Genomic DNA, 13321 nt, shown 5'->3' with positions numbered 1-13321 from the left:
GGTTGGAAACCACATTAGATTATCTTCTCACAAAGCTTAGTGGCCTCATCTGGTTTCTAGAGGAACCCCGTCACTTTGATGATAACACTGCCTTTGTTATAAGTGTCAACAGTGTTATCCTTACCTTATATAATTGTGAGTTATAATTCCCTAGTAATGCATTTATAACATATTTCTTTTTTTTTGGGTTGTATAATATGTATATATTATAGTTCCTTTCTAGTTAGCATGATATATATATATATATATATAGTTCCTTTAGTATGATAAATAATAATTCCTTTTTTTATATAATAAATAATAATATATATTATAATCCCTTTTGTTTTGTGTTACATGGTCATATATATATGTCATGTGGTACACACATTAGGTACTCCACTTATAATTCCTTTATATTTTGTGAATTAGGTACTAGTATTTTCGATAATTAATTCATTTATTCTATACTTGGACATTTTTCATAATCAGTTAATATGTATATTAGTGTCGTTCTTGCGATGCATGCATATGTAGCTATCATATGCATGCTAAATTGTTATGCTACTCGTGATTCAAGATGGGTCATTACACTAATCTCCAATGTGATTGACGATCAATATTAGATCTTGCCTGACGTGAGATAAATAATTGAGATTAAAACATGATCACTAAATTAAATACTTTACTTTTCCTAAGTTTCTTTAGCTCAATAGCCAACACAATTAATTATGTGTTTTTCCTTAGTTAGGCTAAGTTAGAAACGCAACTTGCTTCTAATGGCAGCAATAATGGAGATAAAGACATTGTTGAACTTGAAGAAGACACATATGAACACCACCACAAAGACAGTGTAGAAGATATAATTGCCACAAATCTGCAGCAAGGGCAGCCCATAATCCTTTTGAAGACTCTGGTTATAATGTAGATGAGGCTGATCAAAAGGGGATTTTGGATCAAAACATTATGGAACAACTTTGCGAAAAAGAAGATAACAAGGGTCTTGATGGAGATGAAACATCCTTAGAGCAAGATGTCTTGGCTCCCCATGAAGACAATGTTGTTGGATCCACTAAAGGTACTATTGACCCAGAAGAGAACAATTTTGATGACCATATGTGCCCTTATCTATTTGTGCACCTTAAACAGAATGGGGAAAAGCCATACATAATATGTTTTAGTGAGGCACCAGTTTTTGATGACTAGTATCATGATGAGGGGCCGTTTCTTGACAAACTTCATGTGAGAGATTATAGCCCTGGTCCCCCTAGAAGATGATTATAAGAGAACTGCTGGCAGCTTGGAATTATATTTGAAGACTGATTTTGAGGACAGACCTTCACAAACACATTTTGGTGGCAGTTATGGCGATGATTAGGGGCACCTATACCCTCGTATAAACTAATGATGGATTTGCTACTCCAGGGGCAGATTTATGCACACAAACTGCCCAAAACAGCTCAAACTGCCCTAGAGATTAAGCTATTGATGCCAAACATATAGATCAAGATCTTTTAGAAGTGAAATAGCAGCACCCTTAACTTGCTGAAAATTGCCTACGAGCAGTCAATATTTTGAGAGACCATTTGGAAAACCTTTGGTGATGGAAGCACATATAAGCAGTACAAGTTGTAACAAGATGTGCATCTCAAATCTTCGGGAAGAAGGTCAGTTTTATGACAAACACAATGACAAAAACCTTAACCTCAAAGCTGGTCAGTGATCACACAAGGACATATTTATTGCATGCAGATTTTGTTCTTGCATGTTGAGATTCAAAGCCTTTACCTCAAAGCTGGTCAGTGATCACACAAGGACATATTTATTGCATGCAGATTTTGTTCTTGCATGATGAGATTCTAAGGTTCTCAAGTGCCTCCAAGAATGACACTTTTCTCCAAGTTAAAGCTAGATGTTACACATCAATATCTAGGGAAACTTTAGAGGACTCCTCAAAATACCTTTTTGGAAAAAAAGGAATAGATGATGCAGCATAGAAGCTTGTCATCAACAGGTCAAGAAAGAAGTTAAAATTGGTCATTACAGAGCTAACCATGAGTATGTCAACTTCCCATTTCTGTTGTACTAAATTGCCATATCATGTACTCACTTCGAAGAGTCATCAGGTTACATCAACATGCTCCCTTTGCAGATTGACAATATGCTTTTAATGCTATATGGAGAAAACTGCAAAATATTGGCAATGTTGATCCTTGCATTGATAGTTTTGGTTACATGGCTTACGATGTAGTCTGGGCAATGGTTCATTCTGTACATACTTTATTCTGAAATGTTGTTGTTTTCTTCTACAAATTATATTCAACTACCCAATGTCCTAGTAAGACGCAAAAAGAATGGAGACTTGTTTGGTTGTGATTTGACATGTTGTAGGGAGGAAGGCATTGATGCCGGTTGGTTTATAAGAGAATGGTATCAATCATTGCCAAGGATAAACATTGTTAGTTTGTTGGCAAAGAAGCAACATTCCAGCCAAGCTCTAATTCCATCCACCAAACAGAATGTATCCCATACCTTACTCTTACATGCCTGGGCACGCTTCATTAATAAAATGATTGTTGTGTCTAAGTCCACAGCGCGACCTTCGTTGGAGAATCATTTAGTTGATGATAAAATTGTAGGGTTCAAGCAAGCAAATGAAGCACTTCTACTAAAAAAGCAGGACTATTGACCAGACCTGAAAGAAATGTAAGGTCGCATAAATGCACCAATTGGAGACATAGATCCAATAATACTAAGGGAAAATCACATATATAGCACATTAAAATAATTTCAAAATAGAATTTCTTGGTCCAGACTCTGAAATAGACATTAAAGATATAGTTGCCATTGTTATAGATGTAGTTATATAGTTTTGGAGCACTGAAATTCTTGCCTGCCCTTTTGTAAATGAGTTGCTAAAGAACACAATATATATATATATATATATGGGATGAAGAGGTTACATTGAAATCATGTCCTAAGGCTGTGAATGCTCATCCAGTATCCAACATTGTCATTAACCTTAAGATGTAAACTACAACTGATCTACTATTATATTGTGTGTATTCTGCAACAAAGTAGTTTCTTTACTACTATGACCTTAAGCTGCTGAAGTCAAGAGCAAACAACAATGGTTGATAATGCTGGTATATGTTTTGCTATGTTTGGTAAGGTCTCTTGAAGGAGGTTGTTGGGTTGAGAAACAATCTGAAACAAGGTGAAGACAAAAAAAGTGCAGCCTGACCTCAAATAGATATTGTAGAACAGAGTGTCGAATGCACCTTGCGATGAAGAGAATAGATATTAAGATTGACCTATATCGTCAACCTCATCTACCAATTGCATTAATATCTTTGCACAAGCCGACCTTAAAATGAAAGATTAAAATGCAAGATTGAAGTGCGAGTAGATCTTTGGCCACCCTATATGACCTAAGGCCAACTCCAATATGATTAAATTTTGAATAGATATGAGCAAATTGGAGAGCTTATTCTATGCCCATATAGATTAGGCCAGCCTACATGTTTGCACACAAAGAAGATTAGAAAATCAATTGTCCACTTTGTATGATGTTTGAAGAAACCACTTGTTGATTTGTGGAGGACAAAAATGTCCACCTTGGAGTTTAGACATGGCTTTTTGAAGCCCCTATATATGTGCTTTACGGTCATAAGAAGTTGATTGTTTGACAACTAGGATTTGTGTGTCCCCTTTGGAAACCCCCCTACCGCTTTGTTGTTAGAATTCCATGCACCCTATGATGGATAAAGTTGTCATTGATGTCAATAAACTGGCATCCTATGTGCATTGTTGAGGCATGCCCTAGATGAAACCCTAAGTGTTGATTGCAAACCTTAGGTGCGAAGGAGGAAACCCTAGCATCGTTGAAGATGACAACTCAGGGTATCAAATGCATTAATGAAGCCATATGACGAAACCCTAGCCCTATTGGCCAACCCTAGATATATTTGCTAACTGCTAATAGTGCATGAAACCCTTGTTGAAGAAGATGAAACCCTAACCCTGTTGAAGATGATGAAACCCTAAACTGCATGCCTTAGAAATGCTAGCCCTAAATTAATGTAAACCCTAGTTGTTTATACCTTAGCATGCAAAACCCTAACCCTAAATTGTTTGAAGCTCTAAGTCCTAATGTTAAACCCTAGTTATTTATATGAAGTCCTAGCCTTGCTAAATACACATGACAAACCTTTGATGCATACCTAAGTTGAGGCATAACCTAATTGAAGCATACCCTAACATGAATAAAGTCTTTGATGTATGGATGATGACCTAAGTGCATTTTTGTCCTATTTGAAAAATCATGAAGCCCTAAAGTGTTTGGAAATCCTAGCCCCTAAGATATCCTATGCTAGCAAGGCGCAATAATGAATGATGAATAAAGCACGATAAGTGCATGCAAATCCTAATGAACAAAGATGCCTTAAGCTCTCACCACTTGTAGCAGCCTTATGGTATATGCACAGGTCGGTTTCTCCTTAAATATAATAAGAAACATAGCCTAATACACAAGTCAGACTACAGAGTTCAAGTCGGCCCTCCATCCCAAGGGACATGACTCTTCAAACAAAATCAAATTAATATAAATATATGTTTAAACTCTAATTCGATGGCGTGTGATTCAAAGAGCATACACGAAAAGGAACTAAAATCATACTTGTACCTATAACATCGCATAGCACAGACAGAGATAAAAAGAAAGCTAAGAGCAGAGCATATCCAGAGTGCATCATTTCATTAAATACATCATCTAAGGCAATCACATCTCAAGAAAGACAAGGCCAAGCAAGTTTGAGGATAATTTGTGGATCTTTTTGTGACTTTGGCAAGTCTGAGTAGGAGCAAAGGCAGGTCGTGTGAGTTAAAAGCAATTATGGGCTATTTGTACATGGTTTGACAGTTGTTTAGAGGCCGAAGTTTGTTGGGCTAATTGCAGAAGGACTGAGCCCTGTTCAGTGCCACAAAAGGGTGTCGTGAGGCCCATTTCAGGGCTGGAAATTAGCCTAGGCACCAGCGTGTGGGAGCATGATATTAAGAAGGGAAGATCACAAACATCTAGTGGACTATTGAAGTAGAATTGGAGGGTTGAACAAGCCCGTTGGGTAGCCTAACTAGTGGAGTACTCGCACCTGTGACCTATGGAGATAACTGACTCACACCTGTGCACATTCATCAAAAGACAGGCAAATCAAATCTGATGAAACACTTCAGACCTATGGCCATTCATCAATAGACAAGCAAATCAAACCTGTGATGACATTTCTTGGATCTGTGGTGCCATGTTTGAAAACAAATTTGGATCTATAGTGACACCTTCTTGAAGTCACAGCATTGAGATTCTCTTGACAGATCTTCTTTGGAGACAGTTTTATTACAAATTAAATTTGATTCAGATCTTTGTTATTAGTCTACAACAAAGTCTTTCTTGAAGGAACAGTATTAAGTGCAAACCTTGGATGATGGAACAGTGTCAGAAACACCAGTAAGACACCTTGAAGCATTGTTGAAGCCTTGTAAACCAAGCATAGTTTGAAGGCTTGTTGAGACTTATTGAAAACTTGGGATTGTATCTAAAACCCGTGTTGGAGAAACCTTAGGAAACTTATGAAGGATCATTTAAGGCATCCTTGAACTTATTTTGGAGACACCATTATCGAGGATTTATTGAAGCAAGCAACTTGACCTTTGAAAGTTTCTTTAGCAGCTTTGAAGTCTATTTTTGGAGCTTTGGAACCTTGGAGATCTTGGAGAGTATTTTGAAGAAGTTTAGTGAAGACATCCTAAAGGATTGTTGGAGCACACCTTGGAGAGCCATATAGGAGCCTTTATTACCTATTGGAGACATGTGTAGAAGCAAGTTCTTGAAGGCATTATTGGAAATCGTGAAGCATGATTGAAAGCCTTCATGGATTAACCTTGGAGAAGATTGATTGGGAATCATGAAGAGTATTTGTGACACTTACTAAAGTTATCATTGATGAACAAAAGTGTTTTGAAGATTAATTGAGGGAATTGTTGAAGACATTAGGGTTGTTGTAGAAGATATTCAGAGCCTTGATAAAAACCATTGAACATATCTTGAAGAATTGAAGCAAAGGGTTGGAGCCTTAGAGGATTGGAGTCCTCAAGTTGACCAAGTTGGTGCTTGGTGAAGTACAGGTTGGAGCCTAGTTGAATTGAAGATTGAAGTCTTCATCTAGGGTTGGAGCCCTAAAGTGTGACTGTACTAATCTGAACTTGAATTATTGTAAAAGAGGATTGGAGTCCTCGTTATTTTGATTAATGAAATTATTTATTTGTTGTTCATTTTGAGTTTTGTTTTTTAAGTGACCTTAACTGGCATAAAATAACAATTGCAAAAGAAATATTGATTCAATCATTCACCCCACCTCTCAATATTTCCAACACCCTATGTTTGGTCTATGCCTTAACTAGGAACATAAACACACTAGCAGTGCCTAACTTCAAAAAGACTTGCACAGCGGAAATATAACACGAATGAGAACAATTTAGTTCACAAGAACTTATGGACAAAAACTTGTTCCTTTTTAGTCCTTCAATAAGAAAACCTTAGGGTTTTCGTACCAGGGATCATGGCCCTTTAGAATCCCCAAGACAATGCCAAAATACAGTTCAATCCTTTAACCAATAACCTAGGGCCAAGGCCAATTCCCTTAGCCTCTTACCTGCCCAAACAAAAAAATTATTAAGACAGTCCTTTGCTTAACAAATTAGATTTCTTACATGTCCTTTGAGGTGAGCTTCTTTACCTTGTTAGTTTTCTTTGCTTGCAACAACCACCAACAATCTTCTTTTAGCACTAGGTCTGCTCCTTAAACCTCTACCTCCATCAACACATGCAATTAGCACCTTTTTCACTCGTTGTAGCACACTCAGACCCTGAAGCCTGCTCTCCTAGGCAACTAACATCCTTCAAACCTCCTTTATCTTGTTGTTGCAAACCTTAACAAACCTCAGCCTACTATATTTGCACTCAACTAGCATAACACGGGCTTGCAGCCCTTCTGTTGCTATTTGTGGCCCTCCTACAACTAGGCTGCTCCAAATAGATACTTTGATCCTGCTTTCAAACATGAAAACTTAGCTTTCTTTGCTTGCTAACTGCAACTGCTTGTTGCTCTTCCACACACAAGTGAAGTCGCTTCTCATCTTGTGGTTTAGCCTTTCCTTTGGCTTCTACATATACTTGTCCAAGGGGTGAGTAACCCCAAGTGGTGTGTCCCCTGGCCTTGTTCACCAACTTGATCCTACTTGACTCAAAAATAAAATAAAATTTATAATATTTATTTTCTTGGGTTTCAAGCTAGCTCCTTCAGGTCCAAAACCTCAAACTTTGGGTGCCTCACCCACGAACTCTTATTTCTGTGGATTCTCTCCTCACAAGCCTAACACCCAAGGCTTGCGAGAGTACCTCTCAAGGCCACACAATTTCAACAATCCCTCTTAGCGAGGGAGGTACTTCCTTTCCCTAAAGGTCTCTCTGCTAGAACACAATCCTCTTCTATGGCTACCCTCCAACAATCATCGTATGCTTCATTTTCCACCACAAAAGCATAACCTGCAGTGTGGATAGTATTTTTCTCAAAAAGAGTCCCAGTTGTTAGAAGCCTTGTGCCTCTTCAATTCCTAATATGCCTTTAAGTCATTCAATGGTTCCTTCTTGTCAGTTATGGAAGTCTCCTTTCTTCCCTCTGATGATGCACTCTTCTAACATTGCAGACTCTCCCTCTAAATCTGTGAACTCCCTCTGGAACTCGATCCTATGACTCGCAGGAACCTTCTTCTTTCCTTGGTCAATAGGCTTTCCCTTCAACCTATACAAACCATTCTCTTTGACTCCAAGAACCACTCCTAAACTGGAGTTAGAGCAACTGGGCTTGAGCATCACTTTTCCATCCCGAAACATTACTTCAAACCCCTTTTCCTCAATTGCTAAGACAAACAACATGCTACACCTGAGCTTCGGTACCCTAAGTACATCTTAGACTCACAGCAGCCCTTCTAACTCCATCCTGAATGGTACAATTCCTATTCCTTTGCTTTCCTTCTGACTCTTATCACCAATCTTCACGTGTATATCAAAGTCCGATTCGATCAGGCTATGAAATACTTCTCACGATCTTGTCATATGATTCGACGCTCCGCTATCTATGAACCAAGCACCCTCACGAATGGTGCTCCTTGAGAAATGAGAGATCAAAGAAAACTCCTCAATGAACCTTTTCGCGAAATCATCCTGTTCGATTATAGCTAGAGTGGTCATTGCCATCTCCTGCTTCTTCTCATTGTCTCCTTTCTTCCTATCCGAACACTTACTCGCATAATGAGCAAACTCGCCACATGCAAAACATTTCACTTTGCTCAAGTCTTTTTTCTTGTTGCCATTGTCGAACTTCCCTTTGCCCTTCTTCAACTTACTAGCAAGAGCAAGATTGTCATCATTAGTATTCTTATGAAGATCTTTGTCCCAAAGTTCCTCCTAGATGAAATCATCCCATAAGTTGTTCCAATCTCGAAGATTCTCCTGTGAGACTATTCCTTTGATGAATGGCTTCCACTACTCTAAGAAGCCCTTCAAGGCAGTCCTCACTAACTCAAGTTCTGGAACATCATCACCAATGGCACTAAGCTCGCCACGAACTTGTTGAACCCTTGTAAGATACGAAGTCACATTCTCTCCACCTTTCATCTTGATGTCCCTAAGATTCCCTCTCAATACCATCTTCTGATTCTCGTTCTTGCTCTGAAATAAAGCTTTCATAGCCTCCCACTTACATATCCCATGCAGTGTTCTTCCTGATGGGATGTGGTATCTACTATCAAGTGATCCTTGACTCCATCAAATATGATTAACTTGGCATTATAGGTGTCAACAGTGTTATCCTTATCTTATATAATTGTGAGTTATAATTCCCTAGTAATGCATTTATAACATATTTCTTTTTTTTGGGTTGTATAATATGTATATATTATAGTTCCTTTCTAGTTAGCATGATATATATATATATATATATATATATCCTTTAGTATGATAAATAATAATTCCTTTTCTTTTAATAATAAATAATAATATATATTATAATCCCTTTTGTTTTGTGTAACATGGTTATATATATATTTCATGTGGTACACACATTAAGTACTCCACCTATAATTCCCTTATATTTTGGGAATTAGGTACTAGTATTTTCGATAATTAATTCATTTATTCTATATTTGGACATTTTTCATAATCAGTAAATATGTATATTAGTGTCGTTCTTGCGATGCATGCATATGTAGCTATCATATGCATGCTAATATTGTTATGCTACTCGTGATTCGAAATGGGTCGTTACACTAATCTCCAATGTGATTGACGATCAATATTAGATCTTTCCTAACATGAGATAAATAATTGAGATTAAAACACAATCACTAAATTAAATACTTTACTTTTCCTAAGTTTCTTTAGCTCAATAGCCAACACAATTAATTATGTGCTTTTCCTTAGTTAGGCTAAGTTAGAAATGCAACTTGCTTCTAATGGCAGCAATAATGGAGATAAAGACATTGTTGAACTTGAAGACACATATGAACACCACCACAAAGACAGTGTAGAAGATATGCTTGCCACAAATCTGCAGCAACGGCAGCCCATAATCCTTTTGAAGACTCTGGTTATAATGTAGATGAGGCTGATCAAAAGGGGATTTTGGATCAAAACATTATGGAACAACTTTGCCAAAAAGAAGATAATAAGGGTCTTGATGGAGATGAAACATCCTTAGAGCAAGATGTCTTGGCTCCCCATGAAAACAATGTTGTTGGATCCACTAAAGGTACTACTGACCCGGAAGAGAACAATTTTGATGACCATATGCGCCCTTATCTATTTGTGCACCTTAAACAGAATGGGGAAAAGCCATACATAATATGTTTTAGTGGGGCACCAGTTTTGATGACTAGTATCATGATGAGGGGCCATTTCTTGACAAACTTCATGTGAGAGACTACAGCCCTGGTCCCCCTAGAACATGTATATAAGAGAACTGCTGGCAGCTCTGAATTATATTTGAAGACTGATTTTGAGGACAGACCTTCACAAACACATTTTGGTGGCAGTTATGGTGATGATTAGGGGCACCTATACCCTCGTATAAACTAATGATGGATTTGCTAATCCAGGGGCAGATTTATGCACACAAACTGCCCAAAACAGCTCAAATTGCCCTAGAGATTAAGCTATTGATGCCAAACATATAGATCAAGATCTTTTAGAAGTGAAATAGCAGCATCCTTAACTTGCTGACAATTGCCTACGAGCAGTCAATATTTTGAGAGACCATTTAGAAAACCCTTGGTGATGGAAGCACATATAAGCAGTACAAGTTGTAACAAGATGTGCATCTCAAATCTTAGGGAAGAAGGTCAGTTTTATGACAAACACAATGACAAAAACCTTAACCTCAAAGCTGGTCACACAAGGACATATTTATTGCATGCAGATTTTGTTCTTGCATAATGAGATTCTAAGGTTCTCAAGTGCCTCCAAGAATGACACTTCTCTCCACGTTAAAGCTAGATGTTACACATCAATATCTAGGGAAACTTTAGAGGACTCCTCAAAATACCTTTTTGGTAAAAAAGGAATAGATGATGCAGCATAGAAGCTTGTCATCAACAGGTCAAGAAAGAAGTTAAAATTGGTCATTACAGAGCTAACCTTGAGTATGTCAGCTTCCCATTTCTGTTGTACTAAATGGCCATATCATGAACTCACTTCGAAGAGTCAGCAGGTTACATCAACATGCTCCATTGACAAGACTACATTGACAATATGCTTTTAATGCTATATGGAGCAAACTGCAAAATATTGGCAATGTTGATCCTTGCATTGATAGATTTGGTTACTTGGCTTTCAATGTAGTCTGGGCAATGGTTTATTCTGTACATACTTTATTCTGAAATGTTGTTGTTTTCTTCTACAAATTATATTCAACTACCCAATATCCTAGTAAGACACGAAAAGAATGGAGACTTGTTTGGTTGTGATTTGACATGTTGTAGGGAGGAAGGCATTGATGCCGATTGGTTTATAAGGGAATGACATCAATCATTGCCAATGAGAAACATCGTTAGTTTGTTGACAAAGAAGCAACATTCCAGCCAAGCTCTAATTCTGTCCACCAAACAGAATGTCTACCATACCTTCATCTTACATGCCTGGGCACATTTCATAAATAGAATGATTGTTGTGTCTAAGTCTACAGCATGACATTTGTTGGAGAATCATTCAGTTGATGATAAAATTGTAGGGTTCAAGCAAGCAAATAAAGCACTTCTACTAAAAATGCAGGACTATTGACCAGACCTGCATGAAATGGAAGGTCACATAAATGCACCAATTAGAGACATAGATCCAATACTAAGGGAAAATCACATATATAGCACCTCAAAATAATTTCAAAATAGAATTTCTTGGTTCAGACTCTGAAATAGACATTAAAGATATAGTTGCCATTGTGATAGGTGTTGCTGAAAAAAGAATGACACACATCAAACTCATTCACATGGCCATGCTCAATTGAGAAAAAAAAAAAAAAACACCAAAAATAATATAACAGCAAAATTTAAAACCAAAAGAAAAAACAACTGATAAAATCAGACCCGTAACTCATCCATGGCCAACCAAATCTATGGCTCCATGGCCAACCGACTCCGCTCTGGGTTAAACAAAAAAAATAATAAGAAACAGAATCAAATGCCATTCCGCCTTCGCCAACCAATCCTGTCCTCCATCAACCCTGTCCTCCATCTATGAATTCATGGCCAACGAAAGACACTTTCACATCACAAACTGTGGTTTGCATGAGCGCTACTCCCAGCGCCACCCTGCTCCCAGCGCCACCCCTTGCTCCCAGCCAGGGCTCCTCTCCCCAGTCCAGCAGAGTCCTCCATTCATGTCAAGATATTTTAAATTGTTATGTTTTATAACGTCTTCCGGACTTTTTGGCTTTTTCCCAACACAATCACTATGATTCTTTTAATTATTTTTTTTATTTTTTTTCGAAGGTGGCAAAACCTATCAAACTCAGGTGTCAAACCAACAGTGAGGACAGCCATCTCTGGCTGCTATCCGCGAATGTCGGTTTGACTCATCACCGTTATCAAGGAAAACCACGCCACCTGTAATAACCCGCTGGTGGTCCGTAAGGGAGCAGGCTTTCACTCCTGCCAGATGCCTCTGGGTCTTGGACCGTTAACCTGTTTCCTTACGTCCGAGGAAGACGAGCTCTTAGCCAAGCAGAAGCAGTTTTACGGCATACTCCAGGCCGATGATTCTTTTAATTATTATGAACATACCATAAACTTAATTAGTCATGAATTCTTTTAATACTTACCTTAAATTGTTATATTTAATTATGTCTAAGGCAGGATTTTCTTGTCTTTTTCCCAATACAATCACCATGGTTCTTTTAATCATTATGAATTCTTTTAATACTTACCATAAAATCAATCACATTAAAATAAACTCATGAATTTTATAAATACTTACCTTAAATTTTATATTTTATTACGTGTCTAACACATGACTTTTTACTTTTTTCAAACACAGTCACCATGGTTCTTTTATCATTATGAATTCTTTTAATACTTAGCATAAACTCAACAGATTAAAATAAACTCATGATTTTTAATACTTACCATATATTCACTCATTAAAATAAACGCATCCCTGTTTCTAGAATGCCACGTTAGTGCCATCGGTGGCTCAAAACAATGTCATACACGATTTAATTCTTATTACCATGTGATCCAACATTTAAAAACAACAAAGCATATAAAGTTTTTTTCTTTAATAAATTATTAACATGGCATAAAATAAATTATTAACTGGTAATGATTAAAATATTTAGAGTTTAAACTATTATGTAGGTAATGATGTATTTTCCTTCATCTACAATTGTCGCACTAAGCACATTGTGATTGAAACACCCTCAGATGCATCCATGATTTTGTTTGGTATTTTTTGTTTTGGGAGCTTTTCTCGGTAATGCATTCATTTTTTTGTTTTGGGAGCTTTTCTCGGTAATGCATTCATTTTCCGAGTGGTTGGTTTCGATAAAGCATCCAGGTTCCTCTGTCATGATTTCCACTCTGCCCTATTATTTCCTTTCTTGGGTTCACAGTGTGGGTTTGCATAGTGGGCTTTCTCTAGGCTACCCCTATGCTTCTTACTTCAAACTCCCCACCCTTTCCATCAAGCATTCTCAAGGAATTGGTCTTTGGTATTTAGAGTCCTAGTTTTGTTCTAGTC

The 13321-nt window shown here is 37.5% G+C and overlaps 1 pseudogene; it reads left to right on the top strand.

Moving 5' to 3' along the window:
• The first annotated feature begins 9530 nt into the window (after positions 1-9530).
• LOC149154539 (acetolactate synthase 3, chloroplastic-like) overlaps positions 9531-13321 on the top strand; it is a 63092-nt pseudogene continuing 59301 nt past the window's right edge.

This window comes from Pinus tabuliformis, chromosome 9 (genome assembly GCF_031772625.1).
Source record: "Pinus tabuliformis cultivar Carrire ecotype Pingquan chromosome 9, CPIR1, whole genome shotgun sequence".
NCBI lineage: Eukaryota > Viridiplantae > Streptophyta > Pinopsida > Pinales > Pinaceae > Pinus > Pinus tabuliformis.
This window is presented reverse-complemented; position numbering and strand designations above follow the sequence as displayed.